This window comes from Neolamprologus multifasciatus, chromosome 13, assembly GCF_963576455.1.
Source record: "Neolamprologus multifasciatus chromosome 13, fNeoMul1.2, whole genome shotgun sequence".
NCBI classification, from domain to species: Eukaryota; Metazoa; Chordata; class Actinopteri; order Cichliformes; family Cichlidae; genus Neolamprologus; species Neolamprologus multifasciatus.
In genome coordinates, this window is record NC_140451.1 from 29,124,344 (window position 1) to 29,149,676 (window position 25,333).

The window sequence follows — 25,333 nt, forward strand, 5'->3', positions numbered from 1 at the left end:
CTCCTCTATGATTACATGTTTTCATGGAGACACGCAAAACCATGCAGATTTTTGGGAGAATCCATTTTCCATCCAGATTCCGTTCACACATGCTTAAATAGCTGTACCACTAAAAAAAAATGCTGCCTGGTATATCACTGACGATTCTGTGCTGCATTGTATTTTTTTTCAATGGCTTGGTTTAATAATGATGCATTGTGACGACTGTGATTTCCCCCAACACACGTTCTCTGTGCTTCTCTTGGTGACAACATTGCGGTGTGACAGTTTCTTGTTGTTCTGACGTCTGTGTTTCCCCTCAGCTTTCACTCTCAGCTTGTAAGAGTTTAACCAGCGGCTCCCTGTGAGCTCAAGTGTAATTACAACAGCAATAACATCAGCTCAGCTGTTTTGTCTGACAAGAAAACTACTTTGCAAACACAGACATACTTGTTATACTTAATTAAGGTTTGGATTTGTGTGTGTGTTGTACCAGTAAGGTTTTGCTGTCCGCGTCAGTGTATTGTATGTAAAGGTATATATGTGTAATTACTTTGTTGCTCTTTGTGTCTCCTGTATGACATAAATATATGAGCAAGAACATTAACATAGGAGCATTTATCTCTTTGTTTGTGTTCTCGCACAATAATTCATTAGTCACGGCTGCTGTAAAGGAAAACAAGATAATTATTATCTTTATCAGTACAAATATTTGGTCACACAGCACTTTTCTACTGTGCCTCAGCACTTTATACAGCATGCCTTTTCCAACCATTCACAAAAGCACTTTTTTCTATGTATTTTTTTTTTTCCATGAGATGCTTTGTGTCTAACACTCTCATTCATCGGATCTTCCTCAAGGATATTTGGCATGCAGGCTAACGTAGCCAGGGATTAAACCACCAACCTTTCAATTAGTAGATGACCTGTGTTACGTCCTGAGCTACAGCTACTGCAGAACTACTTTTTTTTGGTTTTCATTGTGTGGACAAGCATACAACATTGAATCACTTCTGTAAAATAAAAGACATTGATGGAGCAACCCTGCAAGCTAATTCAGTGTGTGTGTGTGTGTGTGTATGCATGCATGTATGCGTATGCATGTATGCATATATATATATATATTAGGGGTGCAACGATACACAAAATTCACGGTTCGGTTCGGTTCGATACTTTGGTGTCACGGTTCGATATTTTTTCGATACAAAAAAAATGTTCATGCCTTTTTATTAATTTGTCATTTATTAAATTTTCACGGCACATTCTGCACCACATCTCTGTGCGTTCATCATTTGTTTGAAGCCAGCTCACCTCCTGCAACCACTTTTCCGAGAATACGCGCTTCTTTTGTGGTTCGGACTCCTTCTGACATTTCTTTGGAGGTGGAGGAACATCACAGTAATTGCTTAAAGGAGCTTCTTCGACATCTTTAAGAGCTCTGTCTGTCCTCCTCCAGAAAATCTTAAGTACGCAAACACGCGTTGCAACTTCTTATCTTGTGCGGGTTTTTATTTTGACAGCGAATGCGCACCTGCGGACCACTTATGTGCAGCCCTGGTTATTTAGCTCGTCATATTGCAGCCACAAAAATTCTTTTGTCCATGAAACCATAAAGCTGCTCTTTCTTTTTGCCTTATAGTCTGATTTGTCATAACGTTTCCGTTTTGTGGTAAGCTTTTCTTTGGCTGTCACTTCTTCACCCTGACCTGTCTTATTTGGCTCAGCAGAACTAAAATATATATCCTGCTGCTTTTACACACGCACTAACATAACGCTCAGCGATTCTCTGCGCGATCAACCGCTCACATGTTTAAGCTGCAGGAGATTTCACTTGTCATGTTTGCATAGTAAGCTAACGATTGATAAGACGATGTCAGAGGAATTGGTGCGCAAATTATCATCACTCACCAATCAGTACTGTCGCTCTCTATACACAGTTCACGCGATTGCAAAGTGAAAGCAAAAAACAAGCGCAAATTCAAACGCGATTTCAGTATGTCACATATTGACAGTGGCCGATGCCAATGACATAATTACCCAGATACATTTCCGAAAGAATGCAAAAGCATTGACATATATTTTTCCTTCCTACGATAGGCCGACGGGCAGGGCAGAGATAGATTTTGGTAGCCCGACTGGAAAAAAGCCCCAGGACGTCGGGCTAGCGATTTTGCGAGCCCTGTATCTGATTGAGGAATCACTCATCTTTGGAAAAGAGAGTTTATTATGGAGAAATGTCTCTTTCCAAAATAAAAGCTATACTATACGCTTCTTCTGGGCTATATTCTCAGCAGCATATTAAACATATCAGGTCCCCATAAGGAGAATCATGTGCTAACGGCTGTCTAAATGACTCGGGTAACGTTTGTAGCATGCCTGCTTGTTTTTGTCTGCTTCCACTTGTCTTTGCACTAGGATGATGTCCGAGTAAATGTGCAGTCATATTGGTTGTGTTCCCACTAGTGCTGTCAGCGTTAATCTGAAATGACATTAACGTCACAACACGGCAAATCTCCATTAACGAGCTACCGCGGATCACCTCATGAGTGGGGCTGGAAGACGTCAACACATTAACGAGCTAACTGCGCTAACACACTAGTTCCCACCAATTGAGCATTGCTGGCACATCCAACATACTGTTTTACTTTTGTCCATGACTCGCTTACCTTCAGGGTCATACATCACATGAAAACCAAAATAGTTCCAAACGCCAGATCTGAATGAGGGTGGGGGAGGTTCAATTTGCCATGTTGCAACTAGCCTAGCTTCTGTCTCGCTAGCTTGCCCTGCGCTCAGTGAATCTGTGTTCGACTACGCCGCCTAGGCTGCACTGTCGAGCGCAGATCCACTGAGCGCTCAACACAGACAGCATCGTCAGAAGGAAAGTTGATAAAATAAATTAAAAATGTTGTATCGTTCGATACATATGCGTACCGAACCGAAAGCACTGTATCGAACGGTTCGATATCGATACGAGTATCGTTGCACCCCTAATATATATATATATATATATATATATATATATAGATATATAGATATATAGATATAGATATAGATGATATATATATAGATATAGATATAGATGATATATATATATATGATAGATATATGATATAATTATATATATATGATAGATATATGATATAATTATATATATATATATATATATATATATATAATTATATCATATATCTATCATATATATATATATATATCATCTATATATATATATATATATATCATCTATATATATATATATATATATCATCTATATATATATATATCATCTATATATATATATATATATATATATATATATATATATATATATATATATATATATATATATATAGATATATATATATATATAGATATATATATATAGAGAGAGATATATATATATATATATATATGTAGATATAGATATAGATAGATAGATATGAATAATCAGAAGGTAGAAAAGGTAAAGGGGAAGAGAAATAAGTTCAAAAAAGCAAAAGCTAGAATATGAAATATGGATATGAAAATATGGGGGAGGAAATACTCTTACAAAGAGAGGGAACCACTGAATTTTCCCAGAAGGCCTTTGAGTATGGAAATTTCATTAGTAATTGATCCAAAATGCACTGAAGCACACATGCTTAAAAAAAAAAAGAAGAAGAAAAAAGACTACATTAATTTTCATTGCAGACACTGTGGGGCTTCAATGGTTTCAGACTGAAATTATTTTGAAGCTTTATGCTCCCAGACATTAGTATTGAGTTTGGTATTACTTTTCAACTTTTAAGACAAATTACATCTCAATGAGTACTTACACACAAGTAATACCAACAAAAAAGAGAAAAGCTGTCAGGAAGTTGTGAAATCCAATGACTGTCAAACCTGCCATTTTGGAATTTGAAATAAATGAATAAATATAAGCTGTCTTTTTATTACTGATATTCTGTTTGTAAATGATTAACAAAGCAAATGGAAGTGGAGGGGCTGGTACATATCCACTGTAAGACAGGTGTGACCTGTTGTAGAAATGAAGGGCAGAAAGAGCAGGATCAGGCGATGGGCAAGGAAGGGAACCTTTTAGGCACAGACTGATGGGGAGATGGATATGATCCCAAAATCTATGCGTCAGTTTCCTTTACCAAGTTTATATATAGACTTATATATTAAAAACAGATGTAGAGTGTCACTGAAAATTAAAACAACACTTCAAATTGCCAAAAATTAGATTAAACACATGCTCTGAAAAAGATTGCTATGTGCAGGTCTGGTGTCGAAACTTTCTGTAGAGTTTTCTCTAAGCTCAGTTTTTCGTTATCTCAGATTCTATTACATGACCGATCTACTAAAGCTCCAAACAAAAAGTTAGAAAAAACTGTAAGGAAGTGGTTATTCCGAGCACAATGTTGTGTTGATGTAACATAATTAGAAAATAAAGTTTGATCTGAAGATATTTCATACACTTCCAAACTCTTGCCTGGCAGTGTTAACCCTTTAAAACCAGTCAGAGCGGCACGCTCCGTTTTGCGTAACTATTTTTAAATCCCGGTAGCTCTGCAACCACGTGAGCTAGCGCAATAATTTTTTTTGCATATGAAACCGGAGGAGTTGTACTTACATCTTATGCCATCAGCTTGTCCTCGGTCACAGTTTCCTTCCACATAAAGCTTTGCAAAAACTGCATAAAAAGCACTTGCAGCAACAAAAACGTAATATTCCAGAAACACGCTTTGCCGATCCGATCAGCTGTTCATAACACTTCCTACGTTGGAATAGACGTTAGCACGAACTATCGCATGTCCGCCATTACCTGCCCGAAACCGGAAGTGACGTCATGACGCGAAATGTAGTTTTTTACCTCCAGGGCCTATACAAGCATATACTGGTGTTTTTAAAAGTTATCTTTGACTTTATGACTTTCTGTGTCGTTTCTGGGATGCTTAGGACTCATATTGCACTGCTGGAAATAGTTTATTTTGATGCATATGCTTTTTTTTTTGCAAATTTGCATTATAATATTTATTTTTGTTTTTCCTGCAGTATATAAAAATTGGTGTATTTCAAAAATAAAACTATGAAGACACTTAAAATAAATTTCCTGTGGTGGGAAACTATTTTGTGCAACTTTTTTGTATTTACAGTTTTGAGGGATAAGCCTCTTAAAATTCTCTAACTAGAAATATATGTTAAAAAAAGAAAAACGATTTTCAATTTTTTTGTAGTTTATTGCACTTTTTTGCAATTTATGTAATTACTGTGCACTTAATGCAGACATATTATTATAATTTAGGCTGTAATGGTTGTATTGATGTATAGCAACTTGAAATGCTCCCAAAAATGGCTCCACAGCATGTAAAAATATAATATCAGCTCTGGCGGACTTGGTTCTATGGTAGGTCTTAAAGTGTTAACTGCACAGACTAGAACACACAGCTAAAAACTTCTGTTTATACTCATCCAGTTTCCATTATTGTGTAACATAATGATAGCAATTATCAGAATTGTCTTTCCATTTTTTTCTTTTTAACTTCCCCAGATGGATGAAAATCGCAAGAAAAAGGTCTGGGTAAGGGTCTCAAGTAGCACTATGACTTTTTGCAAAACAGCCAACTAGAATTAAAATATGCTGTTTGAAAATGCAGCCTGTAGCTCCATTAAAAAAAGCTTGGAGCTGCCAGTGGCTCTCGGTGTGAAGAGAACAACCTGGTAATGAACTGTCAATTAGCCTGGATAACAAAGCTAACAAGATGAGACATAGGGACGCAGACACGGTGGATGTGTGTATGTGTGTCAGCAAGGGATGGGAATTATATGTTTGATGTTTTGCCGTTGTATGCATTAATGTGTGTTATGAACAGTAGTGGGCAGGTGTGTATTTGTCCGTGTCTTTGTATCTGTCTGTTGACAGCCTGAGAAGCTGACCCAGTAAGTGTCAGACCTGATTTGTCAGCATGTTGTACAGTGTGAGCATATTTATGTGTCAGTATGATCAGAAAGAAAAAAAGGGAGACAGACTTAACTTGACTAATGAAGCTAACAAGACACAGCCTCCTGTGTGTATGTGACCAGGAAAGAACAGAGACGTAATATGAGCATCTGCAGTGCTTGTTATACACTGTAATTTGATTTATGCAGATAATGTAGGTGTTAATCTGACTATTCAATTTAATTTTATTTATATAGCTCCAAATCACAAAAACAGTTGCATTAAGGCGCTTTACATTGTGAAGTAAACACCCTACAATAACACAAAGAAAATAGAAAACCCCAATCACATGGCCCCCTATAAGCAAGCTCTTTGGCGAGAGACTAACAATAAGTAATCAATAAATGCAGAGAGGTGTATAAACACACAGTGAGTGAGAAAGTAACTGAAGAAGAAGGCTCAAACGCTCAAAAGTTTGGTTATACTTTACGAGAACGGATGACAACGGGGCAACTTCCAATACTTGCAAAGTAGATATTTCATTTAAGGGAGGAAACACTACGAATATGCAAAAGCATTTGCTCACAAAACACGCGATGACCTTAAATGAATGTCGTGTTTTCAATTCCGCTCCGGACTCGTGAATCTCAACCCAGCAGCAGCGGTAACGTTTGCACGTCCTCTCCCGTTAATGCGGCAGGTAAATAATCAACTAACAGTGCATATTACGTTAGCGCGATCTGCCTTATTACAAAACCTGCCATTACTGTGCATTTAGGTGACCATGATGAGAGAGACAGAGTCTGGCTCAGATGCTGGCAGTTCTCGCTGCAGTCTACCGGTAGCGTCTCCTTTCAGACCAGGATAGACGAATGTCACCGAGCAGTGACTAAGTTTGTGGTAAAAGGCTTGCACCCATTTGCCGCAGCAGATGCCCCGATTTTTGATAACTGAATGTGTTTAATTGTAGGCAGGGCCATTACTGGATATTCTTGTGTAGTTGCTACAGAATAATTTATGTTATACTTTGTTATTGCAACAGAAGAATATTTATTTTATTATTTTACATTTACAATTTTTTTTCCTGGGGACCCTGTGACACCCCATTGAAGAGCCGTAGGCTGTGGATCTCTTAAGATCTCACTGTTGGGTTTGTAAGGCCATGTTACTCCTAAATTTCTATCTTGTTCAAAGAGAAGATATAAAACAAAGTTCTAAGCTAATCGACCTTAGTGTTCTCCTTTTTTAAAAAGAATCGATAAGAGAATCGATAAAGAATCGAATCGTTAAACAGAATCGAAAATGGAATCGGAATCATGAAAATCTTATCAATACCCATCCCTACTAATGAAAAAGGGAAATTTTAAGCCAAATCTTAAAAGTAGAGATAGTGTATGTCTCCCATATCTAAATTGGAAGCTGGTTCAATAGAAGAGGGACCAGTAAACTGAAGGCTCTCCCTCTCATTTTACTTTTGAAACTATAGGAATCACCAGTAAGCCTGCAGTGTGGGACTGAAAGGCTCTGTTAGGATAATAGGGTACTATGAGATCTTTAACATATGATGGAGTCTGTTTATTTAATACCTTATATGTCAGGAGAGGGATTTTAAATTAATTTCTCAATTTAACAGGGAGAGAGACCACCTCTCTTTGTAGTCCCGGTTAGTACTCTTGCTGGATCGTTCTGAATTAACTGAGGGCTTTTCAAGGAGCTTTTAGTGCAACCCGATAATAATGAATTTCAATAGTGCTGCCTAGAAGTCTGAACTAACCAAATGAAATGAGAAAGAAAATGATGCTAAAGGGGGCTATTGTGTTAAAATATCATGTCAAAAAGTCCTGATCAAGCAACCATGAGGGATGACTTGAGAATGAGACCCCGATGTAGATCTCAGGTCAATGCTGCGAAATGGTGAAAACATGTACAGCTAATCATGGTGTAATCAAGTTGGTAGGCACAGGACAAACTGCAGCCAAATGACCAAAATAAGGTACTTTGTGACTGCAGTAAATATCAGTAGAACCACAAGCTGCCCATGAACATAAAAAGGCTACATTCATTCTTAACTGTTTTCTTTCTAGAAGGTTTCGCTTCAATCTGACTCAAATACACAATTTACCTTCAGTGCTTCAGTGTTTGCTTCCTCTAAATTCACTATTTGTTTATGTCAGCATCGCTTTTGTTTCTCTTCCATACCTTGTCTTTGCACATCCCTCATTCTTCTGTCATTTGCATGTGTGTGTTTGTGTGTCTACCAGATAACCTGTCTGAGGTACTATTGAGGTTAATGAAGGGAGACTGCATCAGGCTCCAGATCCCTTTAATAAACCTCGTCAGCTCCACCAGCCTGCTGAATGCCAATGAGTTACTCAAATGTATCGCTACACCTGTGTCAGGCAGACAGAAAAAGTCTGTGTGACAGGAAATAAGGTTTGAGTAAAGACAAGTTCAGACATTAGTAAACCGTCAGGTCATGACTGTTATTTAATGTTTAGTGATACTAAACTGACTATGGCTGTTCAAGTCCATATGGCATCAGTGTCTATATACATAACATTATTTTAGTTTTCAAACCATTTTGTCACGATGAATGATTGTTTTCTGCTATTTTACCTACTCAGTCATCGAAGGGTGTGAGGGGGCTGAGGATGATCCAAGCACAGAAGTGGCATAACTCCAGAACAAAAGAGACAAATCAAGTTACATTTCACATTAGGTTAGAGACTAAATTGTTGACACTTATATTTATATCACAACTCTGAACCAACATGGACGTAAACGATAGTTTTAGTGGTTGGAAGAGGCATACAATTGCAAGTTTGTACTTCCAGATGTATGTGACCCAGACCAGTTTTCAGTTTTATTTGTCATATGCAAGTTAGCACAGGGTCAACATTGCAATGAAATGTGTTTGACGAGCAGCAGTCACTCAGCAGCATGATACAGTAGGAGAAAATATGATAAAATATAATAAAGTAAAATAAAATATAAAAATATAAAAATAGTAAGGAGCAAAATATTAGAGAGACATGGTAAAAGAGAAAAGATGACTAAATATATATGTATCTATAAATATAAATATATGTACACGAGTGATTAAATAAGAAAATCTTGAAAAGAAATATGACGGGAGGGTAGATGGGATATTGCACAGGAATGAGCAGCAGAAAATTACAGTATTGCACTTTAAATATAAATATCAATGACAATAAAGTGAAATTACAGACTCCTGTAACGTCTGCCAGATGGTAACAAGGAGAACAGCTGATGTGCTGGGTGGCTCTGGGTGGTGGGTGACCACCTCTAAATCTGGGAATCATTTGTGTCTTCTTCAGCCTAGTACTTGCATCAATTTGTGACTGGATCACAGATGTCACACTTTTTGTGAGACTGCAAAGCATCTTTATCTTGTGCCCTTATGTATTATTTAGGGGCTTTATGTTATAATATAAGGCTCCTTGAGGCTACAATTGAATTCAATCTAACATATTGAGACAATGTCTGGTATTTTGATTGACTTTGGTTGACAAAAGATAACAGAAGAAAAGGATGGCTCCAAAACAAAAACAAAAAACAAAAAAACAAATAAGCTTCAAATTATCTGTAACTGGGTTGACCTCATAAGGATTTTAGTGAGATATAAATCCTCACTAATGACTGTGATTTCATGCCTGAGGTGCAAATATTGTAATATATCTATATCACTAAAGCACTTCTGGATGGATGCAAACTGCATTTCGTTGCCCTGTACCTGTGCATGTGCAATGACAATAAAGTTGAATTCTATTCTAAACTTGTATTTTCTGATATATTTAAGTAATCCACTAGCAGAATAAGTTAGAAATACAATTACAGACATGCAATTATTATAGGTCAATTTTTTCACGTTATGACCCAAAGGGCAGACAGAATTTCCCAGGTTGCCATTTAACATAGCATTCATATTTTTGAATCGTGGGAAGACCCTTAAGAACAAACATGTTTGTATTGCCAAATACATTTAGAATTGTTTCTGTTGGTCCCTGCCAATACGTATTATTATATTATTATTATTAAAAAGCAATTATGTTGCTTTGCACCATTTGCTATAAATGGTTACTGAATACCAGATTATAAATAAGATTATTTAAAGCAATGCAACCACATAACAATGCACTTTTTCTTTTAAGTTTTTTTTTATACTAAATTCTGGGAAAATGTTGCACAAAACATCAGTGGTATATTGCATAAATGCTTTTGTTTCTTTACCTTTTACCAGCATGAATTATTGGCCCTCAGTCAATGCTTTCCAATCTTGCAATCTTGTGTCTGGTAAAGCAAAACGTTTAAATAACTTGATGTTTTTCATAAGAGCATGTGAGAAACAGTCTCACACACTTTAATACTTCACGCTGCTTCCACTTTCAGTATTTCAATGCCAACTCTGGACACAGACAGGAGTAACTAACCTGCAGGTGATTGTTCATTTGACTGCTGCACTTCTCACTGCCCTGTGTGATTCTTCCCAACATGGAGGTATAATCTTAGAACTTCTTTTAGCGATGTGCTCCAGGGCCTGAAAAAGATAAATGAAGTGAAAAATAAAAGGTGACAGTCTTGGTGACGCACTGAACCACTCATACTATAGTGGTCAGAATGAATAAATAGCCAGTTTTTCCATTTGCAGTAGTAGCTGACAGGGACATGACAAAATCATCTGTCCCTGTGTGTACATCTGATTATGCACTTGCATTTGGAGTTAGATTGTGTTCAGCTGAAAGTCCTTCAGCACAGAAAGAGATTTGGTGGTTGCAAGAAATTAAAGAAGAACACGTAGTGCTTCTCATACTGGTGTCATCAAAGAACAGCTCTATTTTTTTCTTGGTATTTGCTACTCTCTTACTAGAGCATTCTGTATACCCTACACACACACACACACACACACACACACACACACACACACACACGTAAACACACCTGTACTTGGTGCAAGTTCCCCAATGAAATGCCTTCCTTGTACTTGAAGAAAAACTTTAAAGTAGCTCATATTTCTTTCTAGCTTGTATTCATATGAGTATAGATCTCTGCAGAGTCATACATCTAAATATGTACAGCAGACAGACAAAGAGAAAGGGAAAATAATACAAAGGAGGAGGAAGTGTAAGAGAAAGGAGGAAGGAGGGGAGAGGGAGGGCAGGAGGAAATTGTGATTGCATTCATTTTGTAGTCAGATTTATTTGTTCTGTGTCTCTAAAAGGGGGAAGGAACCATCTCCATTTAGATTGCTTTCCCTGGTAACAAAGAGGACACACACACACACGCAAATAAACTTATGCTAAGTTTCAGTCTTTTACCTCTGTTATACTGATCTAATGAAATACCAGAATACCTGTACAAAGTGTTATGTTGTGGTAGGAGGGAAAAAATCTCATTGACTACAAAAATGAATCACAATGAAATAAAAAAATCTCTCTCTTTCCCGTTTGACGCTGCGATGGACTGGCAACATGCTCGGCGTGGCCCCTGCCTTCGACTAATGTCAGCCACCCCAAATTATATATATCATCATTACTTTTTCCATATGTTTTTGTATCATGTTCATAATAGAAAATTTGGGGTAAACTTACAGTTCATGACCAAATTGTTCCATAGGAACACTGAACAATTTAGGTTTCTCGTGTGACACCATACACACATTGTTCAAGAGTTGTCCGCCATATTGGATCTGATTCAATCACCGGCTGCTATGGAAAAATCTGGAGGGTACTGGCTGTAGATGGGTGAAACTGGTTGCAAAGAAGTTGCAATCAAGGTCACTGACTGGTCTGTAGGTCTGTATGAACGGCGGGGTGTGCCAGTGGTTTAAGAAACAGGACCCTGAAGTAGACCCAGAGGAACACAAGGCGAGCCTTTATTGTGGCTGATGGCACAAGAAAAATATGAAACTAGGAAAACTAAGAAGACTATGAACACTGTGTTAACTAGGAATTCTATGAAACAGTGAAACAACGAGGAAAACCTATGAAGTCTGTGGTGTGAATAACAGACGACGTGACAATAACTGAACAGAAACACACTAACTAAATGCACACAAGGGTGATTAGGGGGAGTGAAAACACATGAGGAAACAGCTGAAAAACATGAACCTAATGATGCTACAGGAAGTGAAACTAAACACAATGAAGAAAGAACACAAGACTCTTTCAAAATATAACAGGAAACATGGAAAAAAATATAATAACCAACAAAATAAAAAAACTAAAATACACAAAACACTGGGTCACAGACCTAGTACAGTGACAGTCAGCTTCCAGCAACCACTTGTAAGCAGTCGAGAAATACTTTTTTTTCACGACTGATTTCACATTGTCACCTTGATTGGCACTTCTCCAACGCAGTCACATCACAACAAAACCTCAAAAGATCTCATATGCTGTTTTGAACCTTTATTGTATTTCCGTGTGCAACCATCTTTGAAAGACTAAATAATGGTTTTAAGATCAAATAATGCACTCAGTGCAAACCAACAAACACCCTGTTAAACTTGTGTCCTTGCACATGGAATGCACCTCTAAAAGATGCAAAATCAGAAAATGAATAAATTAATCTAACCAATGTAGAGTTGTAGGTGAAATGAACAAAATAATACCTAAAAGTGTCAGGATCATTTTAAAAATAAACAGACAAACAAATAGACACATTAAAGAAGCTAAAAAAAATTCTGCATTTCTTCTTATATCATTCAGCCTTTAATTAAGTCGTCATTTTTAGCGATTTCTTAATGAATTCTGTACAAAAACCTAAGCAAACCAAACCAAGAGCTGACGTGGAGCGAGGTCTATGATCCACTGACCTTCAAACAGACTAAAAGTATGTGGCGTGGACAATAACAAGCCTGACAATATTAATACATTATACCCATTGAATTTACAATATACCCCCCAATGTTGTATGTTGCTATGTTACTTATCAATATGTTACTTACCATTCACCTAGTAAAGTTTGGTAAATGTAGAATACATTTCACTTGAAAAGTCTGACCTTTGTTCTTCATAGTTACTCTACAGTGATTCTTTAATATAAATATTTCAAAAGTTTAATTTGCCATTCTTCCACATAAATAAAATAGACTAGGTTATCAAAGTTTTTTTTCTCTTCACTATCATCATTCCCCCACAGTCAAGCTTTCTTTTATTCAAGGTTTCATTAAAATAGTAAAATTGAGTTGTCAGTTGTCAGAACAGTAAAAAGGTGTCCAGTGTAACATCATTTAACTGAAGAATTAATTAACTCTCGCTGGCAGTATTTATAATATGTGAGGGCAGAGGGTTGCTCTGTAGTTTTTAAGTATCACAGAGTTCGTCTGCAGAATAATTCAGCTGTTGAATGAAGCCTTTTTTCCCCTCTCAAACAATGTCGATGTGTGTTCAGGGTACAGAGTGATTGCAACGAGAAAGCTTGACCTGAAACTGAAAGTAGGCAGAGAGCACTACAATTGTCTACATAGTAAAAAGCTGCAAAGTGAAAGAGAAGCAGATCCGGGGCTTTTCTTTCTTTCAAAGTATACTGTCATGACATGGATTTGTGATTTTACAATTGCTAAAATTAAAGTTTTCATCATGTTCAAAACACATACCACAAAAATATAATTGTATTTAGATATAGAATTATGAGTAAAGGTACTATAATTTGAACCATCACTAGCAATTTTTTATTATTTGGTGACACTTACTGAGGCTAAAATGCTGAGTTTTGAAACATGTTGCAGCAGTACTTGTATACATTTATCTTTCATGTGACATTTAGGAAAATTTTATGACTGGGGATGAATCTGAATGACAGGATTTCTTGAATTTTGTACTTGCAACATGAAGGGGAAATATTAGCATTCTTACACACCAAGCTAGCATTAAAGTAAACTTGTCTACTAAACATCGGAATAATAGCGATTGTTCCTAGACTAGAATAACTGTACTTTTAAAAACAAACAAACAAAACTGTATAAGATATCTTGATGCATTCTCAATCATCCAGGAAAATAAATCTCCAAAAGTTGATTCTGTTCATCTGGACGTAGCGTTTTGTGGGAGAAACGTTTCGTCACTCATCCAAGTGACTTCTTCAGTCTCAGCTGACTGCAGGTTTCCAATCTTATAAACAGTACATTTGCATAATGACTGAAACCAGCCCACTGAAGGAACAATGGGCTGTGAGGTCAGTTCCTTAATCTTAATTATGCAAATTCTCATGACCATTGATCAACAACCACTGACCAAAACCCACTGATCAAAGACCACTGATCAATGGCCATGAGTACCATTCACAGAGAGTTGGGGAATGGCTGCAATCACAGCATTGTAAGATGGCGAAAGATGTACCCTTAGGCCCCCTCCTCGATTCAGAGATGGTCTTTCCCTTTTCACGTAAATGGCCTCCTTGACTTCACGCTCAAACCAGCGTTCTTCCCTGTCCAGGATGTGTACATCCTCATCCTTGAAAGAGTGTCCACTAGCCTGTAGGTGTAAATAGACTGCAGAGTCCTGGCCTGATGAGGTAGCTCTTCTGTGTTGTGCCATCCGCTTCGCCAGAGGTTGTTTGGTTTCCCCGATATATAAATCCTGGCAATCCTCCTGGCACTTAACAGCGTACACTATGTTACTCTGTTTGTGTCGGGGGACCCGATCCTTGGGGTGGACCAATTATTTTTTTTTTTTGATTAAGGAACTGACCTCACAGCCCATTGTTCCTTCAGTGGGCTGGTTTCAGTCATTATGCAAATGTACTGTTTATAAGGTTGGGGAAACCTGCAGTCAGCTGAGACTGAAGAAGTCACTTGGATGAGTGACAAAACCTTTCTCCCACAAAACGCTACGTCCAGATGAACAGAATCAACTTTTGGAGATGTGTAAGATATCATTCAGATACATTGTGAATGTAATTTAAAAACACCCGTTGTTATTATTGGGCAATAAATGGCATGAAATTGGTTAAAATTGAGCTGTTAAGAGTTAAGGCTGATATACCCCAATGTCACAGTATATGAAACACAAAACGGAAAATTTTGTATTATTCATGCCATTTTCTGCAACCTTGGTGAATGACACAGGAAGCTGTTTTGTGGATAAAAGCCTGGATTGGTTACTTTATTTTTGCTATTCTTTCAGCATTTTATGAGGTCAATCCTTGAGAATCTAATGCAAAAATATTCTGATCATATGTTTCAAGTCATTACAGCTTTTCTTTTTAAACTGATATGTTCAGTTCCGTCAGTTCTGCCATCTGGATGGAGTTTCTAAAGGTACATATCAGCGAGAAAAGTATTAAATAATTTGGCAGTAGTATAATAGCGTGGGCCATTGTTGGATAATGGAATATCATGCTAACTGGTTTATTTGAGGCAGCAAAAATCTTCACTGGCAGAATTGTATCTAGTTTGTGTAAACAGTTTCATCAATTTAAAAACCTTCAAAATTCTGAATTACCGTGTTAACACAACCGATGGGACATCACAGAGAGGAAGGACTGGAGAGGTGACGAGACGTAGAGAGAGGAAAACGATGAGCGTGTTGAGAAGCAGATGAGAGAGGAGATATAATGATGCAAGTACCCGAGATAAGTGACTTCCATCTGAGGTTGGCAGGCCCTGAACGCACACACTGGCACACAAAACCTATGCACCGTCCTGCTGTGCAGAGCCCGTGTGCCACATGACAAATGTTAGCTCTTTTCTCAGCTTGTTTACAACACTGGCACTTTTCAATTAGCTGGGCAAATGGACACACATACACACACACAAATATGCACACGCATATATTACCATGCTGACAAAGAGGCAGGCCACACAATAGCACCACAAACACACTGGAAGCCTATTTTTTAGAAGAGAAAGCTATCAGTTGAGGATATAAACAACAGAGGCAATAGCGCAAATGAGCTGCTGCAAACAAACGGACAAACAAATTCCCTGAAAATCATCCAAATAAGGCACACACACACACACACACACACACACAGAGAGGTTTTGTGTATCTCTGTGTGTAAATTCAGTTCAATTCAATTGAGTTCAGTTCAGTTCAATTGTTACCTCAACAGGATTTATATTGTACGGTAAAGACCCTGCAATATAAAGAATGTTTTTTAAAGAGAAAAACCCAACAATCAAACAACAGCAAGCACTTGGCGACAGAGGGAGCAAAAAACTCCTTTAACAGGGAGAAGCAGGCTCGGGACGGGTGAGTCATCTACCATGACCAGCTGAGGGTGAGGGGAGAAAGAGACATGTCACAAATTCAAACTCATACGCACACACTTCCAAGTCCTTCCGTCTGAAGAACAAAAAGTCACACCATCCCACAATTACATGAATGAATTTGCGTGTGATAAAATAAAACTGCATAGCAGTCATTTGTGTGTGTGTGTTTGTTGCTGTGGGCATGTCATATATGGCCACGCAATGACATGAAAAAGTTTAATATATGTAGACATATTGATGATTGAGGAGATCATTAAAGAAAGGATGACAGGCAGAGCTTGGTTACTGCACGTGGCACGACATGATGGACGAAAAGGAAAAAACACTCTGTAATGATTTAAGGAAACTGCCTTGTTATTCAGCTGCCATTGTATGATAGCAGGCTGTTCTTTCCTTTGTCTTTATCATTGTCATTGAACACAACACACAAAGCCACAGTATGCATCTGTACGTATGCAATACTCTGAGCATGATGCACTGATCAAATATACACAAAATTAGAAACATATTTAATTGCTTGACTCTTGCACAGTGGGAACAAAGTGTGCCTGCTAGGTGTTACCCACAGGTAAGGTGAGATTCTTACCACTCTCTCAATGAAAGAGTACAGGCTACAATAAAAGGAAAAGATGAGGTTTTGGGGGTATTTTTAACTGTTTTTGACTCCTGATGTGGATGTGCTACATATCTGTATAATGTTTTATTATGCTTTTTCTTGTTTAATCCCAATTTGAAAACATTTTACAATATTAACATGACGTTATTAATCTTAAAAATTCATAGATCAAAAAGTGTTATCTAATGAAACTACCAACGAAATTCCATTAATAATCAATTTAATGGTAAATCAAATAAACATAGACGAACTTTAAATTGTCCTATTGCAGTTAATGTGTTTTTTTATTCACTAAAATTATGGACTAAGGTGTGAATTACAGAATTTTTAAAGAAAACATGGACACGACTTTAATCAAAACACTTGTTCAACCCCAGAACATCATAAATATGAATGTTGATATCATCCCAGCAATGACAAAACAATTAATGAACGAGCAGTTCATGCTCTCAAATCATTTATTTGTTTTCTTTCTCTTGAGATAACAGCCTTCATTTGTTCTGGGCATTTCAGCAGAGCCGTGTAAACTAGTTCTTACAAAAGGCATCAAACGTGCACCATTCAGTTTTACTTTGTTTCCTCTCCTCTCTGTTCCATTCCTCTCCTGCTGTGTCTCTAATCCAGTGCCACCACCACCCTCCAACCCCCCACTTCCTTTCTCCCTGCTCCCCTTGCATTCTCATCCATTTAAAAATGTATGTTTGTACAGCTGTGGTGATGTGGCTTTATTCTGGCTGGTTGGCAATTTTAAATTTAGAATGACCTACTTTTAAAATTGCATTTCCTTACCTATATGTTAAAAAATATATAGTGAAATAATAATAATAATAATAATAATAATTATTATTATTATTATAATTATTATAATTATTATAATTATTATAATTATTATTATTATTATTAAAGGCTGAGAGATGCCAAATTACAGAAGAACAGAACTGAAAATCTGTGGCAACTCATCTTACTTGAACCAAAAACGCAAAAGTTTTGGTTAAGATCATCAGTAAATATGAAGGTCAGAAGAAAGGCATAATAGTGAGGCTCTGTCATGGTTTGGAGTTTCATTTCTTCTGTGTTGTTTGGGATGAGATTTTGGTCTGATCTAACCCATATGGAAAAGATATATATAAATCTTATAAAGTTTGTATCTGTCTTGTGTGAAACTTGTATGAAAAGCATACAAGAGTAAAACCAGATATAAGATCCCTTGAAAAATTATATAATGAAACTTGTATGTTTTGGATACTTACTAAAACAATATATGAAAGTAATGAGAAAGTGGCCACTTTCATGAGTAAATCATGTAAGCCTTATATGATTTACTCATGAAAGAGGCCACTTTCATGAGTTAAGTCATATAAGTTTTTACTATTTCTTTTCCATATGGGAAAATTCTGTTTAGCAACAGCTTCATTGATCAGCATGACAATGATTTCAAACACACTGTCATTGCAGTAAAAGAATACCTGGATAGAATCACATACAAACACACACATCCACAATTAAGGCAGCATGGAGGGAAGTTAGCCAACTATTGGAGTTACACAAAGACGTGATGAAGAAAGGGATGCCTAAGACGTGCAGCAAGCTGCCCATATCTGAGGCCTTGGAAACTGCTAAGTGAAGACTCACAGCCTTGGCCAGCCGCTTGAAGAGGATAGAAGGATAGAAGGATAGAAGGATAGAAGGATGGAAGGATAGAAGGATGGAAGGATAGAAGCAAGAAGCCATTCCATCCAACGTGTACTCTCAGTGCCAGGGTAAGAATATGAGAACAGCAGCCCTATCAAGCTGGAGAAGAGCATATGGGAGAAGGACACAACACATTACAACAGTGCTCAGTGGCTAGTGGAGCTAAGAGCAGACCATAGAAACCTCTCTGATCCAGTAACCATCACAGTGGAAGACATCAACAAAGATCCATGAGTATATCAGTAAGATGACCACAACTGATCATATGCTCAGGCAGGAGAAACCTGAGAAAGAAGAGGAGCAAGAAGAGGGACCATTGTGAAAGGACAGGCCTCTGCTTGCCATGCACCACTGGCAGATAGAAGAAGTGGCTGATACTGAGAAGTTCTACCAATGGCTGGGCAAAGCTGAACTGAAGGACAGGACAGAGGCACTGATCATGGCAGCACAGGAACAAGCTTGAAGCACGAGATTGATTGAGATGCCATCTTCCTGCTTGAATTAGTATTGCATTTATTTATGGATCAAAAAGAGAAATTATCCACAAAGAACTAATTTAACCCCAAATGAATCACTCTGCACTTTAACATTCAAACTGTGACATTTCTTGTCATTTAAGGTCCCGCTGTTAAAAAAAATAATAGGAAAGCAGTAATTACAATTGTCCAAAAATCTGACAGGGTGTGTTATTTCTTATTAACTTATGTCTCTTTCATTTGTCCAAAAACTGACATCATCTGCTTTGCGAATAGCCTGTGTGATATTTAGGCTGACAGACATCATAAAACTCCAATAAGTGATCCTACACTGGGTGGAATGTTGATATGATTAGTATGCAAGATCCAGCAAAGCACATTCATGTTTTCCAGCTGCTTTTTCATTGCTCTTAGAAATAACTAGCACCTAACATCTTAACCTTTAAAATGATGTGAATCTTCATAGACACTCTGCTAATATTTATGCTTGCTTATTTATTTATTTTAAGCTGGGTTTAACAGTTTCAATGGTTCCCACAAATATCAGCATCTTTCACCAAAAGTAGAAATTACAATATCGCGCTCAAGGTATTCAAGACTTTTAAACCTTTGAGATGCAGAACATAGTTGAAATGTATTTGAAACTGAAGGGCAAATTTTTCTTCATATTGCCTTTATTAGTTTACCACACACACCAGCTGCTATTTAAGTTACTCGTTTCGGTCCATTATCATCTTAATGAAGGTCATTGTTTTAAAATAATGTGTCTGAAATTTCTTCCTATTGCCTTGAGTATACCTTAATAATTCAGTCACCAAAGTAAGAATAAATTTGTTCCATATTATGTGCCCTCAAACATTAACATTGATCCGAAAACTCTCAGAAAGACTTTAACCTTAAAATTTAAAAGTTTAAGATTTTGACATTTGATATTTTGCACTAAAGGTTTTCTTTGCCGGAAGCATTTAATTTCTTTCCTCACAAAATGTGATTTTTTGCATCTGATGAGATGAAATGTCTAAATGATTCAAACCACCACCAATAGCTTGTCTTTAAGTTAAATTAATTATACACTCCTTTTCTTCAAACAGTACTTCTTCAAAGTCATTAGCTGTTTCCTGCCCTCCTGTGCGTCAAACTTTGCTTTAAGTGTAAGTTCAAACATGAGGATCAGCGAGTCATGACTGATCATGACAATGGCAAACGCTGTGCTTTTCTGTTGTAATCTTCATTTTTATGCTGTTTCCACATCTAATATTCTGTGTGTATATATAATGGCTTTGCACACACTCTCCTACTATTCATCATATTTTTATGTTAAGGCCAATCCTGCTCTAATACAGTGACCTACACTCTCCATCCTTTGGGAGAGTTCATTTTCTCCATTTCATGAATAGAAGAAAAAAATACTTAAAGAAAGGCCGTCTCTCTGACTAACGTACAACAAATATGTGAATTCTAAAACTGAGAATCTGAGGTTTGTGTGAACCTGAACTTGCTCATTATGTGAAGATATATTACTGTTCAGCCCACCCCACACTGCAATTCTGTGACATACTGCTACTGTAGTATCAGAGGGATGTGCAAAAAGTTGCTCTTTGGTGTTGATGCCATCACAAACTGGCCGCTGTATTATTGGACACAGAGATAATGGTTCCCTTTTAAGCAATCTCCAAATGTGGACTGACTTTTGTTGAGCCAGTGTGGAGGTTGGAGAGATGGCAGCGGAGTAGAGGAGACAGTGGTTCATGTTTTACGTGCTTATTAATGTTGTTTGGACTTGGTTTTAGGCAGAAAAAAGAAATACATTAATTAAAAAAATGTTTTAATAGAGCAATAATGCAACACATTGCTTTACTACACCAAGTTTCTTCAATTGTCTGAATGACAGGCGAAAAACAAATTCATATATATTTATGTGTGTTTGTATGTGCATGTACACAAACAACTTCTGGAGATCTTGGACCTGATTGTGATTATAACGTGCAAGCTGTGCTGACGCTGCAAACAAGACCCTTTGCAAACATCTGCAACACAACATGCTAACACAGAGCTACACTGAAAGAATGATACTGTGCGTGTCCTCACGTTGTGTCAGTGAGAGACTTTAGCCTAAGGTTAATCTTGTTAACTGGTAATTAGGCTACATTACAAATGGCCTTCTCTGTGGAGTAAATGCATTACTTTAAAAAAAGTAACATCCCACACAATGTTCTTTATATATAAATAGCTGTGAGATAAGGCTTTTTTTTTCTTTTTTTTTGCTTTTGCAATAACCAAGGGTGTCATGACACAAACAATTATGGAACACCTTCAGAATATTTGAGAAATGCCAGTGGCTTTGAAAAAACAGCAGTACTCGATGACCTGGGTGTGATCTCTTCCTCCAGTCACATTGTGGGGTATCTTATTACTCAGTGGGCAAAAAGTAAGTCTTTAGTCATATAAACCAATAAATGTAACATTATGCTGGCACTCTCAAGCACAATGAGTGTGTGTGTGTGTTTGTTCAAACAGACATGCAATTATCTATTTATCTATTACATAGACAGAGACACAGAAAATGTCCAAAGCTCCCAACCTAGAAACGTTCCAAACACAGGAAAATAAGAAAATAAGGGAATTGCAAGCAGAGGGTGGGGTTTAAAAATACATCACCACTTCTACTGGGCCATTAGAGATGATTGTATGTTTGTATGTGTGTGTGATTATTTCACATACGCTGTAGCCACTGATTTTCCGTTGTGAAGGTCATATTTTTGTGGAAATCAAGGCTTTCTCCCAGCCTGGCTGTGACCTATTTACTGAGCTCACAGAGAATGACAGAGAGACAGACTCAGATGGGTTAAAAGTGTGTCAGGTGACATAAACAAGGATTTTTAGACTCAGTCAGCATTATAAACCGCAAACTATCATCTTTTAAAGTGTTTATTGAAGTACAAATCTGCATTGCGAATTCATACTTTCAAACTAATTTCTAAACACATCCATTCATCTTTCTTTAGTGAACTCACTAAAACAGATACATTGTGTCACAGCTCACTTAATCTTTAAAATACCCTGTGTTACTGTCTACTTTCAACCCAAACGACCTTGATGCACTGAATTGTTGAAACAGGAAAAAAATTTGGTTGGATGGGCTGAACACATGTAGTGTACTCAAATGTAGAGCAGAAGCTTACAAGTGCAGGGGTTTGTGAACCACTATGCTTTTCTACTTGTGCTCTGTCCTCTTCTTCCTGCCTTTTCCTGCCCTTTCGGTCTTCCCTTTTTCCTGCCTGTCAGCTCTGAAACAGCTATATTACTAGATTCTTAATATAAATGTGAATAATAACAGAAAAAATAATAATGATAGAAATGAATAAATAAATGGATAAAGGAAAAAATAAAAAGGATGTGAACAGAACACAACAGAAAGTGAATAATTGATTAAAAATCCATGTTGTTATGACTATTGTGTCACAGGCAACACTGACTTGTTTATTTAACTATAAATAATTAAGTTATGTTGTCACGTCACACCAGTTAACATTGGAATTGAAAGTCAAACGCTCAGTGACAGTAGCTTTAATTTGATATAAATAACTTCCTTAGCATATGTTTCAAATCACTCTTTTCCATCAAACACACACGCACTTATTTTCATATCTTAGTGAGAACATCTCACTGACATAATGCTTTACCTAGCTGCTTACCCTAACCCTAACCATCAAAAACGAATGCCTAATCCTAACCTTCAGCCTAAACCTAACCATAACCTAATTGTAACCCTGACACTAAAACCACATTTTGAGCCTCAAAAATGCCTTCAAACTCATGGGGACCGAGATTTTGCCCTTCATTAGTGATTGTAAATCCACGCAGGTACTGAAGGTTTTAATGACAAGTTTTCTTGTGTATTTGTGAATTTTCATGACCACATTGGCTACTCTCTACATTGGGCGATCACAATTGAAATTGGACCCTCTTTGCTGGCTTTCATAAAGACCACTATTAAATCTTTCCTTGTAAAGCTTGTAGGACGGTGTAGAGTAAAAATAAAAATGTTGACACTTCCACTGCATTTAAGAGCTTCAACTAATATTGCAGCCATGATTATCCCTCAGATACATTTAAAATTACAAGTAATGTTATTTACATTTTATATAGCACCACCTAGAAACTTATAATTTGCCCTACTGTTCAGTGTTTTGGAAGCCAATTTTAAACCTCATAAATTCACATTTTTTCACACAAAAACATATCAAATGTTTTAAGTGAGACAATGTATCATTTTAAGGGAAAAATGGTTTAACATAATTATTTGAATATCTTGAAAAAGTTGGCACAAGTGCAACAAAACACAAAAGTAATTGGTGACTAAAAAAAAATGTGACCAATTAGGCCAACTAGCAATTGGTCAAGAACATAACTGGGTATAAAAAAACTGCATATTGGAGAAGCAGAGTTTATCTGAAGTAAATATTACCAGAGGTTCCTTAACAAAATGCAAGGACTGAACCATTTACAGTTCATAATATCATCAAAAAAGAATCTAGAGAAATCCCTGTGTGCAACAGACAGGGCCGAAAATCAATAGTAAATGCTTTTGATCTTTAGGCCCTCGAGCAGCAGGGATTAAAAATGGGCATGGTTGTATGTTAGAAATAACCGCATAGACTCAGGAACGCTTCCAGAAATCTCTGTGAACACAGCTGACTGTGACACCTACAAATGCAATTTAATGCCATATGTGTACATGATCCAGAAACACTGCCGTCTCCTTTAACCAAAGCTCTGTCCATGCGGGAACTGCACATCTGGATAGAAAACCACACAACAGACCACTATCAGTCATGGATTGTCATGGACACTATATAACTCTACATTCATCTTGCGAGTTAAAAATCAAGAGAGTCAGCACTTTGACCAGTTGTTCTTTTTTTTTATATTTATTTTTTACTTACTGCATTTACTTAGTTCTACGGTTAGATTAAATTTAATCTACTTGTTTAAAAAAAGTTAATGATTTAAGTTCAAATAAACCTTTTTTTCCATTTGGAACAAACCCAAAGATATCTTCAGACTTTTAATTGACCACATAAACGAGTTGTACTTAGTCTACTACTTGTGTTGGTTTTCCAACACTTTCCACAATTACAAATAGTCATGAATTTAAGCTTGCCCCGTTATTTCTGGAGTTTTTTTGAGCTAGACTATCTCTACAGGTAAAGAGTATGAGCTAAGACACTTCCAAAGAGGGTTGGACTGCCTTGTGTTCCTCAGGCCGTGCTTCTTGATTCAAACCATAAGCTATTGTTGGAGCCATAGGTAGGTCACCTTCACTTCATTTCCCCACATTTGAGTGACAAGTCTGTTGAAGAAGTGTGGCTCCCTCGCGCCATTTGGATAAAGCATGGTTCCATAGTGAAAAATTGAGCTTGTTCATTTTAGATTAATTTATAATGCAAGTATGAGAACATTGAATGAACCTCACTAACAGTGTGAAACTCCAGAATGTCAAGAATATGCCACCTAAAATGCAATCGAATGTAATAGTAAATAGTTGCCACTAGATGCTCATAACTGAAATAGTTGGTGACTGAGAAACACATACGTGTGGTACTGCAGAAAATCCATCACCTGGTAAAATGTAGAGACTTTACAATTTGCAATTTAAATACCTAGAAGTTGTCATTTTTAAAATGCATTAATCAGAGCCCAACTTATAAGTGCTTAAGTCTACTGAGGCCTAGAGGTAAAAAAAAATTAATGTGTTTAAAAATTCAATTTCATTTCATTCTTGACAGAAGTTTGACCTAAACTCAGATTTCTACAAAAACTGAAACATTTAAATATGTTCTGCTATTTTATTATGTCAGTCACTGACAGTTTAATAATCGATTAAAATTTGCTCTATTGTTATTAAAAAAATAAGAAAATCAATGTCAGTGTATTTTGTATTTGCAGAACAGTTTCTGGCAAGGATGTAAATTTGCTCTCACACTTGCCTTTTAAGGTCTGATCCTTTGCAACAATTTGCAAGAATACAAAGTATTACATGCCATGTTAAACTAAAAATGTCAGCTGTAAATGGTTCCAAACAAAGGGTGTTTGACACGTATTTAAACCATTCCCCAAAAGAAAGCCCAAATCATGAGATTATTTTTAGAAATATACAGTATAGCATTTAACCAACTGACCACTTCTAACAAGCTTCTACTTTTTAAAGAACAAGGCTGTTGTTCCAAAAGGAGCTCAAGCAAAGTTTTAAAGGAATATTAAAAGATCAAACATCAAACACGTTTATTTATCATTCAAGGTGTCAACTGTCGTCTTTACCAACCTTTTACATTCTGTAGTGCCATTATTTTGGAGCATTTCAAGTTGCTATCCATTAACAGAACCATTATATCTCAGTTTTTAATACTGCG

General features: G+C 36.8%; 1 long non-coding RNA gene across 1 annotated transcript in view; it reads right to left on the minus strand.

Annotated features, from left to right (window-relative positions):
- Window positions 1-9,206: 9,206 nt before the first annotated feature.
- The window catches only part of LOC146505748 (uncharacterized), an 80,497-nt gene continuing 64,370 nt past the window's right edge, over window positions 9,207-25,333 (minus strand). The window contains exons 2-3 of the long non-coding RNA XR_014877593.1: window positions 10,354-10,460; window positions 9,207-10,213 (exon numbers count right to left, since the gene is read on the minus strand). This is a non-coding gene — a long non-coding RNA (uncharacterized LOC146505748). The remainder of the gene's footprint in view (window positions 10,214-10,353; window positions 10,461-25,333) is intronic.